The following is a 19,399-nucleotide window of genomic DNA, read 5'->3' as shown; positions in this document are numbered from 1 at the left end:
TTACTTGCTTTTATTACTCTTTTTCAACTGTCAGTTAACTATGTTTTGCAGTTAGGTTTGATTTTTGGGTTTGAGGTTTAATTTGTTCATTTTTGAATTTAATTCAAATCTCTTGCTAAAAAAAGGCCAATTACGCTCTCCTATAACATTTGTGCAAATTGGACAAAAAGTTGGTTGACTTTTATGAATAGATTTTATCTTTTGGATTTCCCAGCACAGTAAAAAAATGCTTATAGAACCAGATTTTTCAAATTTATTCAGTTTTTCATGAAAAAAGTTTCATTAACAAAAAATTTTCAAACCTAGGATAAGTAATAATTATAACTGAATTAAGTCAAAAAGAGAATACACGGGTTCCACAAAAATGAAAAAAAATTTCGCTCTGATAGAAACGGGTGTTATGAATAATTACCGGATTTAGTTTTATAATTTTACGTAATTTTTTTTGGATGACTGTAAATATCGCAATAGTTTTTCTCAAAAAATTCTCTACCTACTCTCTAAAAAGTGGGGCCAATGGAAAAGAAACCTTCTACTCTTTATGCGCCTGCATATTCACCTTTCTGTATTTTTACCTCACTCCGCTTTTTAAGTCTTGCGAAAGTTTCAAAAGTGAGTGTTTGACACATTTTTGTTTTCTAAAAACTAACCTGCCAAATCTGAGCTTCCGGGTTCGATAAAAAAAGTAAGTAGCGGGATTTCTCTTTTACCAGTAACGCTTTAATTATCAGAAAGACAGTTATACTTTGAATAAAGGCCTTTTTTAGACAGTTTGGGCGTTTTTGGTTTCAAGTTTTTTTTTTGCAAAATACCCTTCTAAAACTGGGATTAAATGTTCTATCAATAAAAATTAGACAAATTTTCTAATAGTATCATTGAAAAAATGACTAATACCATGTGTGCTTGCATATTGACACTTCTCTCTTTTTACCTCTTTCCACTTCTTACGTCTTTCGAAATTTTCAATGTTGAGTGTTTGACCCATTTTTTTCAATTTTCTGAAAACTACCCTGCCAAATCTGAGATGACGCCTTTGATATTAAAAAAACAAAGTTAGCGGGATCCCACTATAACAGTAGCAATGGCCTAAACATTAGAAAATCAGTTATAGCTAGAATAAAGGCCATGTTTTGACAGTTCGGTCGTTTTTGTATTTTTAAACAAATTTTTCGTTAAATAACTTCCAAAATACCCTTAAATCAAAAGAAAAGGTTGCTGAAATCCTCTCGGTGTAAACGTCTACGCCTTATTTTTTGTAGAAACTAAGTGAGGGCCTTCGAGAAAGGTTTTTTGAAATGTTCCTTGCATAAACTCCTTGGCCAGCAGAATTAATGGAAAAATTGATAGCCTTCGAAAAGTTCAATTTTTTGAAACTTACGCCCTTTTTTGGAATCTTTGCGACTTGTCTCTAAAGCAGCTCTGCCAATTTGTAGTTTAAAGGTTCAATGGAAATTCTCTCGGCATTAGAGTCTACGCCTGGTTTTTAGTAGTACAAAAAGTTATTTCCCCAGCTAAATCTGATATTAAGGATTAGATCTAAAAGAACAGGTTGTGGAAAGCCTCCCTGTAACAACTTTTCGGCCACATTTTCTGAAAAAACTTATGGTCTTCGCAAAAATCAAATTCGAATATTTGACCGGTTTTTGGAAACTTGTGTGCTTTTCTCAAAACTACCCTGCCATTACTAAGATTTTTGGTTCAATCGAAACAACCTGCGTGCGCCATTTTCTTTGTTGCATACGCCAAGTTCGCTGCATACCCTATTTATTAGAAAAAATCTTTAGACTTCGGGAAAGTCAATTTTGATTTTTTGCGACCGTTTGTTGGAATTTTCTCAAAAATTACCCTGCAAAATCGGAAAAAAGGGGTCAGTCGAAGAAGCAGGTTGCGAGAATTTTCCCAGCAGAAGCGAATAGTCTTGAATTTTAATGGAAATTTGCCATATTTTTGGGAGAAGTCCAGTTTGTGAAATATTCTCCCTTTTTGCTCATTTTGACGTTTTTTTTCTTACGTTTCTCGAAAACTACACTAGCAAATCTGAGTTATAGTATTCAATGGAATAAAAATCGATATGCGCTGTTAATTTTATTCGATATGCGCTGTTAATTTTGGGAGCTTTTAGTTACATGAAACCCTATGTCAAAAGAGTTTGTGAAGTTTAATTTCATGAAATCGGATCTAATAAATGTTGTTTTGTGGCGCTCCTGTAGTGATGGTGCCCAGCAATCATATTACTGCTAGTTCAAATCGTACGTGCGCTGAGATTTGCATGGAGCTCTTGGCTCTTTTCCAGTTTCCCACCCCCTCGTGAAATTACGAATTTAAGCTGTTTAAAAGTAGTTCACATGGCGATTTGTATGTAAGAAATCTTGTTAAATTTCTTCACCTGTTCACGCTGACACGTTTTAATGTATTTTATAACAAAAAAAAATAATTTTCAATAGACTTTCATATATTGAATTTCAGAATAAATCAAAGGGGGGAACTTAAAAAGAGCCGAACTCTTGTAAGCAAGTCATAGCTTACTAAGAGTGCTGGTTATATGCACTATTTGTCAACCTACCATAGTTAACTTTCGGGTTAGGACTCCGGGCTGGTTGACTTAAATCATAATAGAATGGAATCAAATGATGAACGAATTATGTTTTATTATCAATTTAATTTTTTTGATAGTTCTGTCGTTCAGGTTTTTGTCCCAAGCTTATTTTTGTCAGAAAAGACCCGAATCTGGGCTCTTTTCCAGTTTCCCACCCCCCTCGTAAAATTTGAAAAAAAAGCTGTTCAAAAATTGTTCACACGGCATTTTGCATGTGAGAAATACTGTAAAAATTTGTTCACCTGTTCACGCTGACACGTTTCAATGCAGTTCATAACATGAAAAGTCATTCTAAATAAGTTTTCATACATTAAATTTCCGAAAAAAATCAAGGGGGGAAACTGGAAAAGAGCCCGAATCTGTAGTGCTTTCACATGTGCCCAGAAATGATTTCCTCAGTTGATATATACTACTAAATGATATATATCTGATCTTAATTTTTGTTCGTTAGTAAAGAGGAACTCTATTTTAAAGCGTTACGACACATTTTTAAACAGTTATTTGTGACGACAAACAAAATCGAAGGTCTAGAAGTTGAAACACTTAAAGTTAACTTTAAATCGGCATTTCAGTAAATAAAAGTCCTAAGAGTTACGAAAACTGATAATTCCCGAAGATCTAGCACTTATAGCATTATGACATTGTTCAAAAATCAAGACTATCCAAATCAGAAGCTCAGGGTATTGCTTAAATAACGTGCGAAGTCAGCCTTGAAACAAGTTTAAAAAATCTAAGGCCGAAATGATCGATGTGTACAACTGTTCTTTACATCTTGACCAGCAACTATCAAAGCCTTCAAAGGAAGAGAAACACTGACGTAACTATTCCCGGAGTTAAAGGGAAAGGCAATCAAGATTACATATGTGTGCTTTTACCAAGGTTGCGTGTTTAGCAGTGGCAAAGAAAACGAGATCATATCACAGGAAAAAAATCAGAACAAATTTGAAATCAAGAATGAGAATAGAAATCAAGTCGCATTGCTTTTTCAGCTGCTTAGAATCTTCATCCAGATCAATAGCCTAACGCTCTGCAGTCTTTGCCTCAATGTTTTGGGCACCAACCTTGAGAAATTGTTGTCGTGAGTCAAGTGTGATGTCATATTAAAGCCCTAATAGTTGTTATTTGAGTTCCCAGAAAAGTCTCAGTGACGGCAAAAATAGGTTTGAATTTTTGCGTTTTCAGATCAGTTTACGCAGAGCATTAAGAAATTCCTATCTGACATTGCTGCGTTTTCAACATTGCTTTCGTCTGCGCACCTGCTTAAAAATTGTTTTCTAATTAAATCACTCCTAAAACCTAAAATTTTAAAAAGAAAAATAGAAAAAATAATTGATTTTGTCTCATTGCTTGAATTGTTGCGAATAATCACCCTTGCGACAAGCAAAGGTATTGCAATCGGTTAATAGACTTTGTTTCCAGTAAACAACTTTGTCCACAAGACGCATTGGAATCCTGATGGTACCTCAGTTCATAATGAATTCAAATTTTGTATTGTCTCTTGCACATTCAGCCTAGTGGTAACGAATACGCCTGGGACGGCAGAGATCCTAGGTTCGAATCAAACCTGGAGCCGTTTTTTTTTCAAACGGTAAATATTCCGGTTCAAAAATGTTTTGTCGGCTTAGTTGCCACATCTATAAATTGCTCTTTTGAGCAGTAAACATTTTTCACTGCTGTTGTTTTTAGGATTCTAAAAGTCCTGCTGCATCGAAATTTGTTTTTCACATTGGTTGTATTTTTACCAGCTCGATTTGTTGAAATTCCACTTAAATTTTTTTGTCTTTTTAATTGTCTTCTTTATCGGCTTAATAATTTGTTATCGGCTTCATTAATATCGCCTTCATTAAAATCGACTTCATATATATTTCTTGCGCTTGTGTGCGCTCTGAGGGGAAAAGGGACTTAACATTTTTTATAAATTTTATATTTTCGGATCGGGCTGGGCTTTTTTTTTGCAAACTATCGTCCGTCTGTTTATTTTTGTCGGCTTAGTTCCCGTAGTTCGATGGTTCAGCTTTATTCAAAGAGCCAATTTTCCGCCATCGTTAAGGGATTTCTAACTCACAATTTCGGCAGTTTTCTGTTCGCTTGTGATTTGCAACACAAACTTTGATCAAATGACAGTTGCGAAACGTGTCAATTAGTTTCTGCGCTGCACATTCCTTCCGAAGACGTAATTCTCGTTCTGGTTTTGTTCAAGTCATTACGTTATTCTGGCAATTCAATTCAAAACCGTTTGCACTTGCCGACGATGCAAATAGATGATTAGCTGTAACCCCCATGTTTGAGACGACAAAGCCCTGGAGTTCGATTCCAGTTGAGACCTGTTTTTCTTGCGCATAGAAAACTTTGACTAATTTAGTTTGTCTGCTTATTTTTGTCTGCTTAGCTCCGCAAAAACGTTTTTTTTTTGAAAACCTGGCTTCTGCATAACATTGTCAAAACTCTTTCTAATGGTGCAGTCATTTTTGTTCCGTGTGTTTTGGGCTTTTATTTCAATTTGTAATGACAAAAACGAATTTTTGATTTTTTCATTTGTGTTTCCGTTTGTTTTTAATCAAAGTCATTTATATGTGTATCGCAAGTGGTGCAAAGATCAGTTTGGTCTCGATAATGTGTTTTCACCCCTGCGATAAGCAAGAATATTTTGATGGGGTGCTGGACGTTTTTCCGGTAAATAACTTTGTTCACATGATATCCAATTTCAGAGGATATCCACTGGTAAAGGATCTCAACTGAGACGATCTCCACTCTAGTCAAGTTGCTTTTTGACAGCACTGAGGATAAAGCACTGACAGCATTTCGATAAATTTTTTTATAGGCTTTATGGATTTCGTTCCAAATTTTGTCAGCTCATTCATCGAATGTTTTTTATGCTACATTTTTAATAGTTTTATTTTACTTTTTCGATTCAATTTGAAGAGCGTGAGTATCTTTCATGGTTTTTTTTACTCGCAAAAAATTTTCTGTTTAAAAAGACAAAATTTTGACGCAATTTTTGATAAAAAGTTGCATTAATTTTTACTTTTTTGGTGCATGTTTTCTGCTTTATTTTTCGCTTTTAATTGTGTGCAATTGAATTTTCAAGCATCTTAACGTCATGAATAGGTTCGGGCTATTTTTAAACAACAAAATTTTTTAAAAAAAAAAAACATGAATTTTTGGAGCGTTTTTTGGTCCAATTTTGACTCGATTGTTCGGTCAACCAAGGTATTTGGCGAGTGATGTAGAAGATGGGTGCAAGATTGTTGTGGTTTTTGGCGGAATTTTTTGAAATTTTTTTTTCGTTGTTTTTTTTTCTAGTTGGGTGTCTTGTATCTATTTATCTATCTTGTATTGTCTTATTTTGTTGTGATTCAGCTCTTATTCTTTTTTGTGACAATTGTTTTTAAATTTTGTATTCACATTTTTTTAATTTTCAGTTTTTTTGTTTGATTTTAGTTTATAGCAAACCTTTGATGCTTCCTGAGAACTCCTTGTTGTTTTAATATTGATACGGTTTGTTTGCATCCAAGATTTTAAGCAAAGGTTTTTTTGATCACAATTTTTTTAACCCAAATTTCATTTTTTCTCATTTTCGTCTGTTAGTTATAAAAGAAATGAATTTAGTTTGTAGAGCATGATTTCTTATATCTTAATTAGTTATTTAAATTAAAAATTTTTTAAATTTCAAATGGTGCGAAGCTTTTGTTCGCTTCTGTATTTAATTCGTTTGTAATAAAAGCAATCAATTAGCAATAAAAATTGATCTGAACGACAAATTGTGTTCTCAGACAACTTGGCGTTAATTATAAAAACAGCAACTAATCTTTTTGAAAATTTTTTTGCATGCAGTCACTAGTTTTCAACAAACAATGTCTCAAGGTCGGTTGAACATGAAAGATTGCAAGAACGTTTCGTTCAAAATTGGCAGATTGTGCAAACCCAAACTTTTGGGCAGAAGAACAAAACTGTCACCATTCAATCCATCATTCGGTTCAAGAATTCAAAATTTTTTTCAGCTATTGAAAAATGATTCAATTTGTTAATGCTATAAAGTTTAAATTTGTCAGTGCTTCGAGGTTGAGCGAACACAAATTTGGTCTCTGCAGTTGCGATCTTCAGCATTTCGTTTAGCGTGCGGTTGCGAATCTTTCGCACTATCTGTTCTAAGAAAATGAGATCTAAATTAATTGAAAGCTACGTCAAAATGCACAAAAACCTTTCTCGACAGATTTTGGCTGTGCCTTGACCTTGTCTCGACAAGAAGAATTTAAGGCAATATTTATGCAGAATCTTAAGTTATGATAACTTTTACCGACACGTCCAGGCAAATAGAGATCACTTGCTTTGCTACGCACATTAAGCTTCGCTTATATTTTACACGAGCATGCTTTCCATTCTGGTAACTAAATTAAACATCAAATAAGGAATGTAAGTATGCTCTGCGCTACGTTTGTTTGATTCACAGGGTTCTTCGAGGCTCGAAAAAATATAGGTTCAGAGACAAAAAAAACAGCGTTGAGTTACAGCTTCAGAATATTACCTATTTGAAAAGCTCATCGAAACAAGAAAACCGAAATATTGCCTTCCAAAAGGTTGAACCACTGAGCCGACTGCTTTCTTTCTTTTTCTGCACCGAGATTCTACCTTAAAAAGGACGTCGGGAGTGAAATTCCGAACAGTCTAGTCTAACAATAAATATACGCTGGTCCCATTTATGACTAGACAACACTTCACCTTAACTTTATCTCAACTTCCATGTAAATCTCTTTGATGAAAAGATCTCAACGTAATACATGAAGAAATGAGAAATCGAACAGAGAAAGCTAATCGAAAAAGAACCAAATAAAATTGTTGAACAATTGGATTTTTTTAATTTCAGCTAAAACAAAATATTGAAAAACACTGTCAACGCAGACAGCTGGAAAAGTACCCATGAACTCATGGAGTTTTTTAATGAAATTTTGAAATTCAATGGAAAAAAAAAACGTTTTTCCTCTTAATATCTAGTAACACGCGTTTTTTGTTTTGTTTTTTTTTTTAAACAAAACTGCGAACTCTGACTGAATTCATTGTTGTAACCAAAACAAATTCATATGTTTCGCCCGAATAAAGCTTCTGTATGTCAAGAGACAAGTTCGCCTTCACTTGAGCAACTGAATTCAGCAAAAAAGTCGTGCACACTGACATTTAGACAGCTTAGCCAGAAAATTATCTTTGAAAATTTATCAGGCTGAAGTGCAGGACTAAAAAAATTGTAAACTAAAACTGCATCTCTGGAGAACGCTACCTCTAGGAACATGAATTGATTTTTAAAATCAATTTGCCATTTTTTATCAACGAAATCTAAGCAAAATTTCTATGCTGTTCACAAGTTTTGTTGTCAGAAGGATTAATGAAGTATTTAAAGTCAGCAGATTGGTTTTTTTTGGATTCTCAGTTAGTACACGAAAACGGGTATTCAGTTTTTGTGTACTCACTAACGATCCAAAAAATCAATTAGCTGCAAGATGAAATAAAGTTCAAAATATCTCAAATCTAATTTATTTTGTTTTGAAATCATTTTCGAACCTTTTTCTCTGAGTTCAAAATTCATCAAACTCAATTTAAAATGAGAAAAACGGTTCGAAAAAGACTTCTAAACAAATAAACTACTTATGGCTTAGGCTGCAATGTAAAAGGTAAAATTTGGTTAAAGATCTATGATGTTCAGCGTATAACAAAGACTGCAATGGAAAACCTGTAAGTTACGTTTATGGCCATTTTCAAGTTAATGATGCACAAGTTTGCCAGAAAAAAACTTTGAAGTTTCATGATGCAATATTTATTAGATAAGCACTCTTTACCAAGATTTGACCATTTTAAAAGTAAAAATCTGCATTGCCATAACAAACAAAATGACAGTAGAAACTGTTGAGTGGAAAAACGACTTCGAGAAAAGCAGACATTTTTTGATCGGGTTTCTTATTTTTGACAGATCAAAATTTTCTTAATGCTGACTTCACAGTTCTTGGGAAAATTGCATGATTTTTGCTGGGACCGTTTAGTGGATGCTATCGCGCCAGTTACCTGCGAAATTGTTCTAAAAAGAAATTATGCGTACATCCCGTTTTTAACTGTTAGATACTCAACTGTTGGATAAATTTGATGGTTTCCCGTGGATTTGATTTATTACATTTGAATTTCAGTCAAGCCTATTTTTTGTGTTGTTTTATGCTCAAATTTCAACACAGAATGGGTATAATGGACGCAAATTTCATTGTTCAAAATTTTTGAATTTTGCTGAAAATAGTAAGAAATCTATCCACTACAAACACCTTGTTGAAGAAAAAAAGCAGAACACGTTGCAAAACAGGCTTTAATCTCGATCAGTTTCAATTACTAACAGAGGCGAAGCGGAGCTGCTCACAATTTACCATAAAAAAAGCGTAGCATTGCGAATTAGCGAATAGAAATTGGGACAGAAATATCAAAAACAAAATCTTTGTTTTTTGCAAAAAAAAATAATTCGAAAAAAAAACATTCGAATAACACAAGCACCTCGCAAGTGTAAGAAACGAACTACACCAGAAATCAAATTTATAACAAAATGTCTCGAGTGAGACAAAAAAAGCAAATTCAATTGTTAAAAAAAGAGTTTCAGTGCTATGGAAATGCGGAATGACATCCCATTTTAATGTACTCGCAATCAATCCATCGATATCAATTAGCTGCAAACTGAAATAATTTTTTTCCTGCTTTAAATCATATACACTACTAATGAATGAAAGGTAAATTTAACTGGGAAAAAAAAGAGCATCACAAGCATTCTAAAAAAAATTAGCATTGACTCAGATTGCCAGACCAACTATCGTTTTTCATCTGCAATGTTCTACTGTAAAACGAGAACTGGCCTGTAAATTGTAAGATACTTTTTTAGCTCTGAACGTAATCAACATTTTTCGAAAAAACTTTTTTGACGTCCTTGTTGAAGCTAAGGATGCACGAGCATGTAACAGAAACTTGGAACTTCGAAGTTTTATGCTGTTGCATTTAGTAATTTTTACTCAGAGGCGAGAGTATGATAAAAAGCAGCTTTAAGAAGTTGAAAAGGAAGAAAACCTCGAATTATTACAACTTGTTCTGTGAGTGGAATTCGAAATCGCGATCTGAAGATTTAGAGCCTCATATTCTTGCATCTTGAAATATTGCTAATTTTATACGCATATAGGTGTAAAAAGGAAGTGCGTATACGTGTAAAAAGGAAGCGCGTATTTAGGAAAAATTACCGCATACAACCGGAGTCCCTGACAAAACTAATGATAAGTATGGCGTTCATTATCCGACCAGTATAAAAGAAGTCTCACAACCTGTCCTTTCCTTTCATCTGTGCCACGGCCAATTAACAATCGAAAAACACAAGCAATAAACAAAGCAGAGAACAAATGCTATGAAATTTCGAATGCCACAGATCGCGATTTTAGCAAAAGTTTCACTAAAAAAAGTAGAGTCATGCTAATACACTATGCTCTCTAGCTCGTTAGTGTTTTTTTTGCGATTACAATGAGGGAGAGACTGGCCGTTTAAATCTTTTGTCTTGTTATTTGCTTAGCATCTTTTAATTTAAGGGTTGGTTCACTTATTATTTGAGGAAAATTAGCAATATCAAATACAGCAGTTTGTTTTTGTGTACTCACTGTCGGTGCGGGAACGTCAATTAACAGCTGCGTGATATAATCATCAATTTATTCTATAAAAATATTTTATGGACTTTAAACAATGATTTCTGAGAAAAAAAAATGATTTTATTCATTCTACACAAATGAATGGTTTGGCGTATGTTGTCAGGCAAAGTACTGTTCAGATTTAAAATGTTCAGTGTGATATAAAAACTGCAACGCAAAAACTGTAAGCTTCTTCTAACTCTAGTTTTTGAGAATAAAATTTCATGAAAATTTTTCCGACTGACTGCTCATCAAACGATAGACGTGCGTTCAACACAAAATTCTAAATTTCATGCTTTAGTACTCATTGATAAGCGCTTTTGTTAAATATTTGATACTAATAGTCTGCAAACGGCATTTCAATGTAACAAACTGCACTTTGTAAAAAAAACTGTACATAAAGGTAAAAGGTAAACTTTAGATAAAAAGTAAAGACCAAAACAAGCAATTGCTAAAACTAGATGCTGCATTTTTTTAAACATCACTAATCATTCAATTCGTTTGTATAAAATTTGTGCAAAAAACTACTGGGCAGAAATTTGAGATAAATATAGCAACATAAGCATCTTTCTTAGGCCAATGAAATTTTAAAAGAAGTCCTTCATCACAATTTACTGACTGGTAATTTAAACAAACTGTTTTTCACCTTGCCATACAAATGAAAAAATTTTAAATGTAAAAAGTATAATTTTATCTATGCCCAGACAAAATTTTGTTGGTCTAAGTTAAACACTGATTCAAATAGAACTTATTCTAAAGTTGAACAAGTAACATTTATGTAATGATCACTCGGGTCGCACATAATTTTATTTCAATGACGCAATCCGCAAAACTAATTGCTACATAATATCTCAAAAAAAAGTTTTTTTTTTGCTATCATCATTTTCTGTGTAAAATTATCACCATTTGAGAAAAACATGTTTAAAATGTCTTGATGATTTTTTTCAGATAGTTAAATTAATACTTGAAATTAAAAAAGACCGTTGCATCAGCGTAGCTACTATATTGCAACTGAAAAAACGTATAATACCAAAAAAATGGTGATTATGACCAACAAATGTTGCATGCAACTTGTATATAGCAATATGATGCTTCCTCAATTAAAAAATTATTATTTTGTTCCGTCAAAGGAATGACTTGAACAAATTAATTTGAGAAAAAAAAACATTTTAGACGAACACAAAAAATAACAAATAGTTTTCTATTCCGCTATGTTTCATCCCAACGAAAAAATCAGATGCCACAACGACAATGATAACTATATTTTTTGTGATTTTTTGTTAGAAGACAATGATTTGGGTTAATCCGCCTTACAATTTTACTTCAAACATAGACAATATACTTGGCTTCTCTGTACACTGCTAACTTTCTGACAGACGCAAGCGTGTGACGGTTCTGGAAAAACCAGCACAATTTAAGTCGGAAACAAATTAGTTCCCGTTTTTTGAAAAGGGATTAGAAATATGAATTAACTCGAATAAAATAGTATAATGCAGAATGCGAAGAACTTCAAATTTCTTGGTATAACAAAAACACAAAATATTAAGTAGGGTATAAAAATAAGCACACTTGTATACCTAAAAAGGCATTCGACTCATAAAACTAATTTGGAAAAATCAAGCTTCTGTACTGATGAGAAGATCAAAATAGCGAGCTGCATGCAAAGTTTCAGCAAAAATTTTGCGGAAACTGTTTACCGGGGGCAAAAAAGCAAAGAGGCAGTTTTAAGTCTCGCACTACAAGCGATACTTGATTAAATGCAAAAATTTGACAGATACCTAAAATTATTGGAAAAAAAACTGGTAAGAACCAAATTCTCAAAAGTTTTGTAGTCAAATCTTAAGCTATTTCCGGGAAAAATTTTAAGGAAATAGCTGATTTTTGTTCAATCATCATAAAGGTCTTCTTTACTTCTTTCTTAAATGAGAAAAACAAAAAAGATGAGTTCTGTTGGAAAAATTAATAATTGTCGGATAAGGAAAGTTTAAAAAATTCTAGAAAAAAAACACTTCTTGCATTTCACACAAAAAGTTTTAACTGAACCGTACGAAGTTTTTGGGATGTGGAAAACTCTTTTAATAGAATTGAATAAAGTACAAAGAAAGACATTGTGCTCAAAATATTGTGTTCACAACTTCCAAACTTTACCAAAAGAAATTGCTGAAATTCATCATACCATATAAAATGAAACTTTTTTAGGAGCCTTAGGTGGTATCGTGAAGTTCTACCCTTCAAATAATATTTACTAAAATTTTTCCAAAAGTAAAAGTCCGGCAATGTTTCTGACATCAATCTGGAAGCGATCCATAAATCATCAAAGATAGAATGTTCCAACCATATTCATAAAAAAGCCGGAAAAAAATCTTTTTTTTTTTTTCTAATTTAAGCCGTAATTAGCACGCGATGGGATAATATAACTACAAAAAAGCTTAAAAAACTAAGAAAATAGGCATAATTGACATCAATCAAACAAAAAGACAAACAAAAATGAAAAAAAAATGATATTGCTAATATAATCCAACATTGTGCCCAGCAAGCGTGTAAATTTCGTTCGAATCACGGCTGAAAGGGCTTTATTACGATATATCGCTGTGATATTTTCAACGGTCGGATAATTTTTACCCTGAGAAGAAAAAATCATTTCTATACCCAGTACCACTAAATCACTACACTGCACACCCAATAAAACTACCGAAGCACTAAACTACAGGCATCCAATCCCGACTGAAGAGATAATTGGGGATTTTAAGAAAAAACATAATTGCGGGGAAATCTCCAATAACCTCGCTTATCGCAAGAAAACAAAACAAATTTAGCACAATAGTTGTTAATTTCAGACCAAAAATATACATTTATGTGACATTAGAGAAACGGCAGGTATTGCATTTCAAGTTTATTTCGAATTAAACTGGGATACTACAGAAAAATTGATATTTAACGTTAGGATTTCAACCCGGTTTCCATTTAGCAATTGATTTTCGGGGCTATTCTCATGCGCGAAGGACTGAATGAGCGAAAAAACTTGTGAGCCAAGGACCGAAGACAAAATTAGCCGAAAATCAATTTTTAAAAAGAAGCAGTTGCCATTCAATGAAATTGAATTAAATGAAGAAATATTTTGTTTCTTTGATTACGAAACATCATTAAAAGGTAAAATTTGTCCCAATTATGCTGATTTATGTTTTCGCGCATTCGGTTCTTCGCGCATGAGGAGAGGAATTCCATCATTGAATTTAGCAAACTTTAAAAATCTAACGTCAAACCGTGAACAAAACAAATTTAAGTGTGAGCTACTTTGTAGACTTATTCCTGAACAAAAACACTTCAAAACGAACGTTCAATGGTTAGCAAATTGGGTGCCGTAGATCAAGCCGACGGGACTTCAAGCCGAACATTTTCATATTAAGTCATGAAATATGATTAATTTGAAACGTTTTTTTAAAGAACTTCTCAATTTCATGATCTTTCTTAGATAATTATTGGCGTTTTCATATAGCTTAAGCCTGCAAATGATGTTTAGGAAAGTTGAAAAATAAAACGCGGTTGAAGATAATTTCGAAATGAAAATTTATTTTTTCAAATAAACAAATTCTTCTTAAACAACTCTAAAGGCATAAAAAATTCTTGTCATGCAATTTCATTGTTCGGAAAAATGCCTATCTAGCCATTTTTTGTATTCCGACCATTGAACGAGGGAAGGAATTTTGTATTCGAGTTTGTTTTAATTTTTTTGTTTTCCACGCAAAATCGAAGACGACAGTTAATCAGGTTATTGTGGTTTCTGATTGTGTTAAAATTTTAAATCATACACAGAGGCGAAGCTGAGCTTCGCACCACTTCTGATACAGATAAGAAATAACGAAGTCAGACAAAAAATCCAAACGGTCGGAAATAATAGATCAATCAAAACGAATCATGCTAGTTTCATAAGAAAAAGATATACAGAGAATAGAATTTGATGTAAAAAGATGTAAAGTTGATATCAAAACTAAACATACCAAGCTGTTTCAAACCCAAAAATATCTCAGCATAAAACCTTTGAGCCAAAAAAATTTAATACATTTTAGATTTATTCGCCCTACTGAAAAATTATAAGCCCTCTCTTCCTCAAAAACACACAAATGTGAAAATGATACAATATGAAGCCCCTTAAAAATCAAAAAACTAAAGACCGATAAAAAATTATTACATAGACATTTTCCGCTTGTCGAAAGTTGCAAAATGAGACCATTAATCTGATATAACACAGGGCGAAACCTATCATGCCGAAAATCAAAAAAAATCCAGAGGTGAAAATTATTTTCCCCTTGAAACCACTCAGAAATAACTTAGTGGTTTTGCTCTGTTATACCCTCATCTGGTAGGTGAGGTATAATAAATATATTTGTCTGAGTCTATGCTGAACGCTAACTGAGAAATGAACAATTAAGAGAACAACTTAAATTCATCTAACAATGTTTAAGTCTGGCTGACACTGACCTCGAATCAATTGAGAGACAGTGTTTCATAATAACTAGTACATATGTCATTACGTATAAATAGGTACTTATTTTAATCATCAGACTTCTATATGTGTTAATTAATCATTACCAACTGGTAGTTCTAGCACCTAAATCTAGATCATTAATAAAGGATGTTTTCTATTATATCCGTACGGATAACATTTCCCTCTTTTTGATTAAGTGAGAATTCACTTATTTTCTTTTTCCTTCTCAGTGGTACTGGTATTTTCTGGTTGTAGGTCTTTTTCCATTCGGGGTGCGGTGTGTGATGCAGTTTGTTCCGTAACTTCTTCTCTTTCTCGTTGACCCGTTGAAAGGTCATGGAGATTCCTCGCACTGGCGAAATGGCATGGAGTATGTTCATTGCCTCCTCGAAATTCTTGCTGAAGGTTTCTTCGGTTGTCCTAGGTTTGTCTAAGATGTATCGGGAGCTTGTTGTTTTTGCTGCCGGTGTAGCGTCGTGTAAGTCATCGTTTCTCGTGATTTCCGGGATTTCTGTTTCCATATGTATTTCGGTACACATTATTTCCTCGGAAGAACAGAGCGACGGGAGCGTTTCGGGAATTGGATTCTGGTTGTTTTGTGGGGTTACGATCGGTTGGTCTTGGCCGTTGACGTCGGCTGTAGTGAGTTCTACGTGCGCTACCAGGCAAGGTACAGAAGTTTCTGCAATTTGTGTAATGGGTATAGCCTCTCCGAGTTTGGCGGCTAGTGCACTTTTCCTTGGTCTGGATGATCGTCGGATTTCGGGCGACTTTTGCTCCTGTGTGGCCTTTATGTCCATTCGTTTTGCGCCGGTTTATCAGGTGATGGTGTTTTCTCATTTACGTCTGTGTCTGACGAAAGTGAAATGGACGTGTCGCATTCGAATTGAACTTTTGATAGGTCAACTTTCGGTTTTTTCTGCGGACTCATTTTTCCAGATGGCTTTGGGAGTTGTTGAGGTTTGGAGATTTTCGTTTGTTGCTTTGCGCGTTGGGCGAACTTTGATTTGTTGTTGAACGTACTGAACAGCTTTTGTGGTCCTAAGGCTTTTCTGTTTAGCGTTTGTTGCAGTACGTCAGTCGTGAATCGAATGATATTTTACAAAATTGCAAACTTGTCTCGAGAAAAACTGGTTTGTGAAACTGGGAGTAACGCGATTGATTAACGCTCGTTGTGTCGAAGCTTACCTTAAGGATGAAAAACTTTATTTTATCATAGAGAAAACTAATTTTGGATATTTCATTTAGCACTAATTTGGCAAAAAATTTTTTTATGATTTTTTAAATTAAAGTACTGTACAAAAAGTGAGAAAAAAAAACAAAACATTGATTCTCTAGTTGTTATGCATTTTTTGAAAACATATTGTCGATTCTGCATAACCCACTGAATTTGTATGCAATCGTATATTTTTTGAATCACATCATTCACCAGAAACAAGACTACTATGAAAAAAAAAAACAATTATTGATGTATTTTTTAAGAAAATGATCGAAAATTCTGTGCTAATTGCACAGCAACCGGCTATCATTCTTCTTTTTGGGAATTGTATACCAAGCTCTTTTTCACTGACAGGAAATCGATACAACCAGTTTTCGTCGAATTGATTTCTTTGGCGCTCGAGTTTTCTTTTTCAAAGCTACCCTACACTATTAAACAGTATGGTAATTTCAAACCATAGCTGCTTATTTTTCATCAAACTTTATATCTTAAGCCAAGTTTAAAGGAAAAAACTTTTAAAAAATGACAAATTGGACCTTTTCTGCTCATGAAAACTGATGAAAAACTTCTGCTCATGAAAATTCATACTTCGATGACAAAAAATTGCTTTACAATTTTGAAATACGAAATGGAAATTTCCAACCTGTTTTTTAAAAGTTTTTGGCAGAAAAACTTATTTCTATTTTCATAAAACCAAATGGTATGAAAAGCTGAATTTAAAAACATAGGTTCAAAAAGTATCTTTATTTCTTTAGTCTTCAAACAACTGTTTTTTGGTCTTCAAACCACACTATATATGGTGATATAAGCTTATATCTGTAGAAACAACAGCTCACAATTTTCAAAGATTTTTTATGGAGCAGAAAAATTGTAGTTATATGCAAAAGGTTGCACTTTTATAAACCTGTTGAAAATTCCTGTCTCTGATCAGTTCTGTATTTAATTTTTTTTCTCGAAGATCCAGATGCAGTTTATCTGAAGCTCCTGTCACTCAACTTAAGGATCTTTTGTTGCACAAAATTCTTGATTACTGTGGTTGTACGGGAGAAGCAAGACTTCAACAAAAGTCTCAAAAAATTACATACAGTGACGGAAAGGTAAAAAGCTTGATATATAATTCATAGTCATCGAAAGGCTTGTCACTCAACTTTATCGTAGAAAAAGAAATCCTTTGATCAAATCAACACAATTTGAGCAATGTGGATCGATAGGTAAACTTTTTTATTTCGCTTGAAAATCTGCTTAAAAAAATATAAAAAATTCTATTTGCGAAAGTAGAAGTCCATCATGTTTTTCGTGACCTGTACACTTTTACTTTTCGATAGTGGGGTTGCTTTCCTTTTAACAAAAGAAATGAACTAAGCTTGAAATTAAAGGTCCTACTGCGAAAGAGTAAATTGGAACCTGAACATATTTTAAGACTTTTCCTGAAAAAAAATCACGACTTATATTAGAGTCTGAACTACAGCTATTGTTTCCTATTAAGCAACACTCCACGATAAAGGTTTGTATCAGAATCATTTTTTATCAACTCGGTTAATATACTCAGTCGCTCAAAATGCCGTGGTCACAAGTAAAAAATAAATGCGACTAGTGATTACGAATACGTCTAATATCTTAATGAAAAAACTGGTCCCGTACTGGTAATAACTTTTTGCTCTCCTATAAAAACAGGAAACACATGGGAACGAGACCAATGATCTCAGCCTGTTTTGATAGGAGTCAAACCTAAGAAAAAGTATTACTAGAATTAAACAGAGGTGAAGTTGCACTTCGCATACACAATCAAAAGTATGACCGATAACGCTGCTGGGAAAAACTGGTTGAGTAAAGCTTTGAGTCTCAAAAAACTTCACTAGTGACGCACGCCAGTTATGGGTGTACACAATTGCTAAAAGAAGCAAGCCAATTATGACGCATTAGCAGTTCCAGTCATTTTGACAAAAAAGAAATTACCAACTAACAAGCTTCAATTTATAGAGCGGTCGCACTTTAACCAGTGTACGAAAAAGTTAAAAACATCCGACCCTGCCGAGGTTCGAACCCTCTTATTTTGTTGTGGGTATCCTTCCCTGCCTCTAGGTGACATATCCATGATTCCTTGCAGCTAAAGTGCTATTTGTAATATAATAATAGTCTGTGTTGAAAACCTTAACATTGGCTGCACTTAATAGCTGGTTATTGATCAAAATGAACACAAATATTTGGGTAAAAAAGAGTTCATACTATCACACAGGCGTTGCATGTGTAAACATAGCTCCACTTTCTGATAGGTTGTTTTTTGTCAAAATTTAAACCGACATTGACGTGTTTTTTGATCAAGATAATTTATTGGCTACATCCTTCATACCAAAATACATACAATTTAGAAATTGTTGAATTATACTGTTTATGAAAATCAATTCCGCTTGGAGGAGGACTGGTATGGTTACTCACAGTTAGTCAGAGGCTAGCTGCAACGCCACTTTATCACCACTTTACTATTTAATTAAATTGAACGGGTAAAAAAACGGCAATTTTTTTAATTTATGCTCAATTTCTCAGAAATTGTTTCATGCTGATGAATGCGCATTAAGATAATTAAACGACTTCTCTTGGTACGCCAAACAAGTTTTATGATTTAAAATCTACTGTAAAAAACAGTATCAAACCAGAACAGAGCTTAGTTTTCATCAGTTTTCTGGCTCAAGTCTGACTCGACCACTTTCGTTAGTTTTTCAGTCGACTATTTTTTCAGCACCAAAAGTAAAACATTATACAAAAAAAACACACCGCAAAAATGTGTCGGTTATAGAGCTCAGCAACTACGCTCCTAATGTAGAAGCTATAAAAGCACAACAGTTGTAATTAATATCCAAAGCGCCAGAGGCAAAATACTTTTTCAGCAGCTATCACAAAACTAGATTCTGTTAAAAAAAGTAACTGATTTGTGAACATGAAGATGGTTGCAAAAACTAAAACTTCAATATGTAGAGAACATCACAACCACCAAACGAAAGCTAGTAAGAGAATCGATAGCGGACAAATATAAGAATCGGTGTATACTGGTCTAATTGAAGAGGATGTTAAATTGAGCTGTATTAAAAAGTAAACAATGTAGCCTAGGAATTGCAAATTTTGGAGTTCAAACTGGCAGACCCGCATAACTAAACAATCGTATCGCAGAAAACATTAAGCGTTAGCTTTCGCAGATCATCACCAGGAACTTCCCGAGTATGAAATTTGATATTTCACCAAAGAAAGTTTGAAAAAAAAGTTTTTCTATTGCCTCGATCGATTTGCAAATAATCATTTCTTCAATCAATCAAATCAACCGCACAAAACTGTAATTATTTTAATTTGCGTTTGCTATCGTGCATCGTTTCGCAAACAAAGCTAATGTTAATTGGAAAATCATTCAGGATCATGAAAAT

The sequence above is a fragment of the Symsagittifera roscoffensis genome, chromosome 6 (assembly GCF_963678635.1).
Source record: "Symsagittifera roscoffensis chromosome 6, txSymRosc1.1, whole genome shotgun sequence".
Lineage (NCBI taxonomy): Eukaryota > Metazoa > Xenacoelomorpha > Acoela > Convolutidae > Symsagittifera > Symsagittifera roscoffensis.
This window is presented reverse-complemented; position numbering follows the sequence as displayed.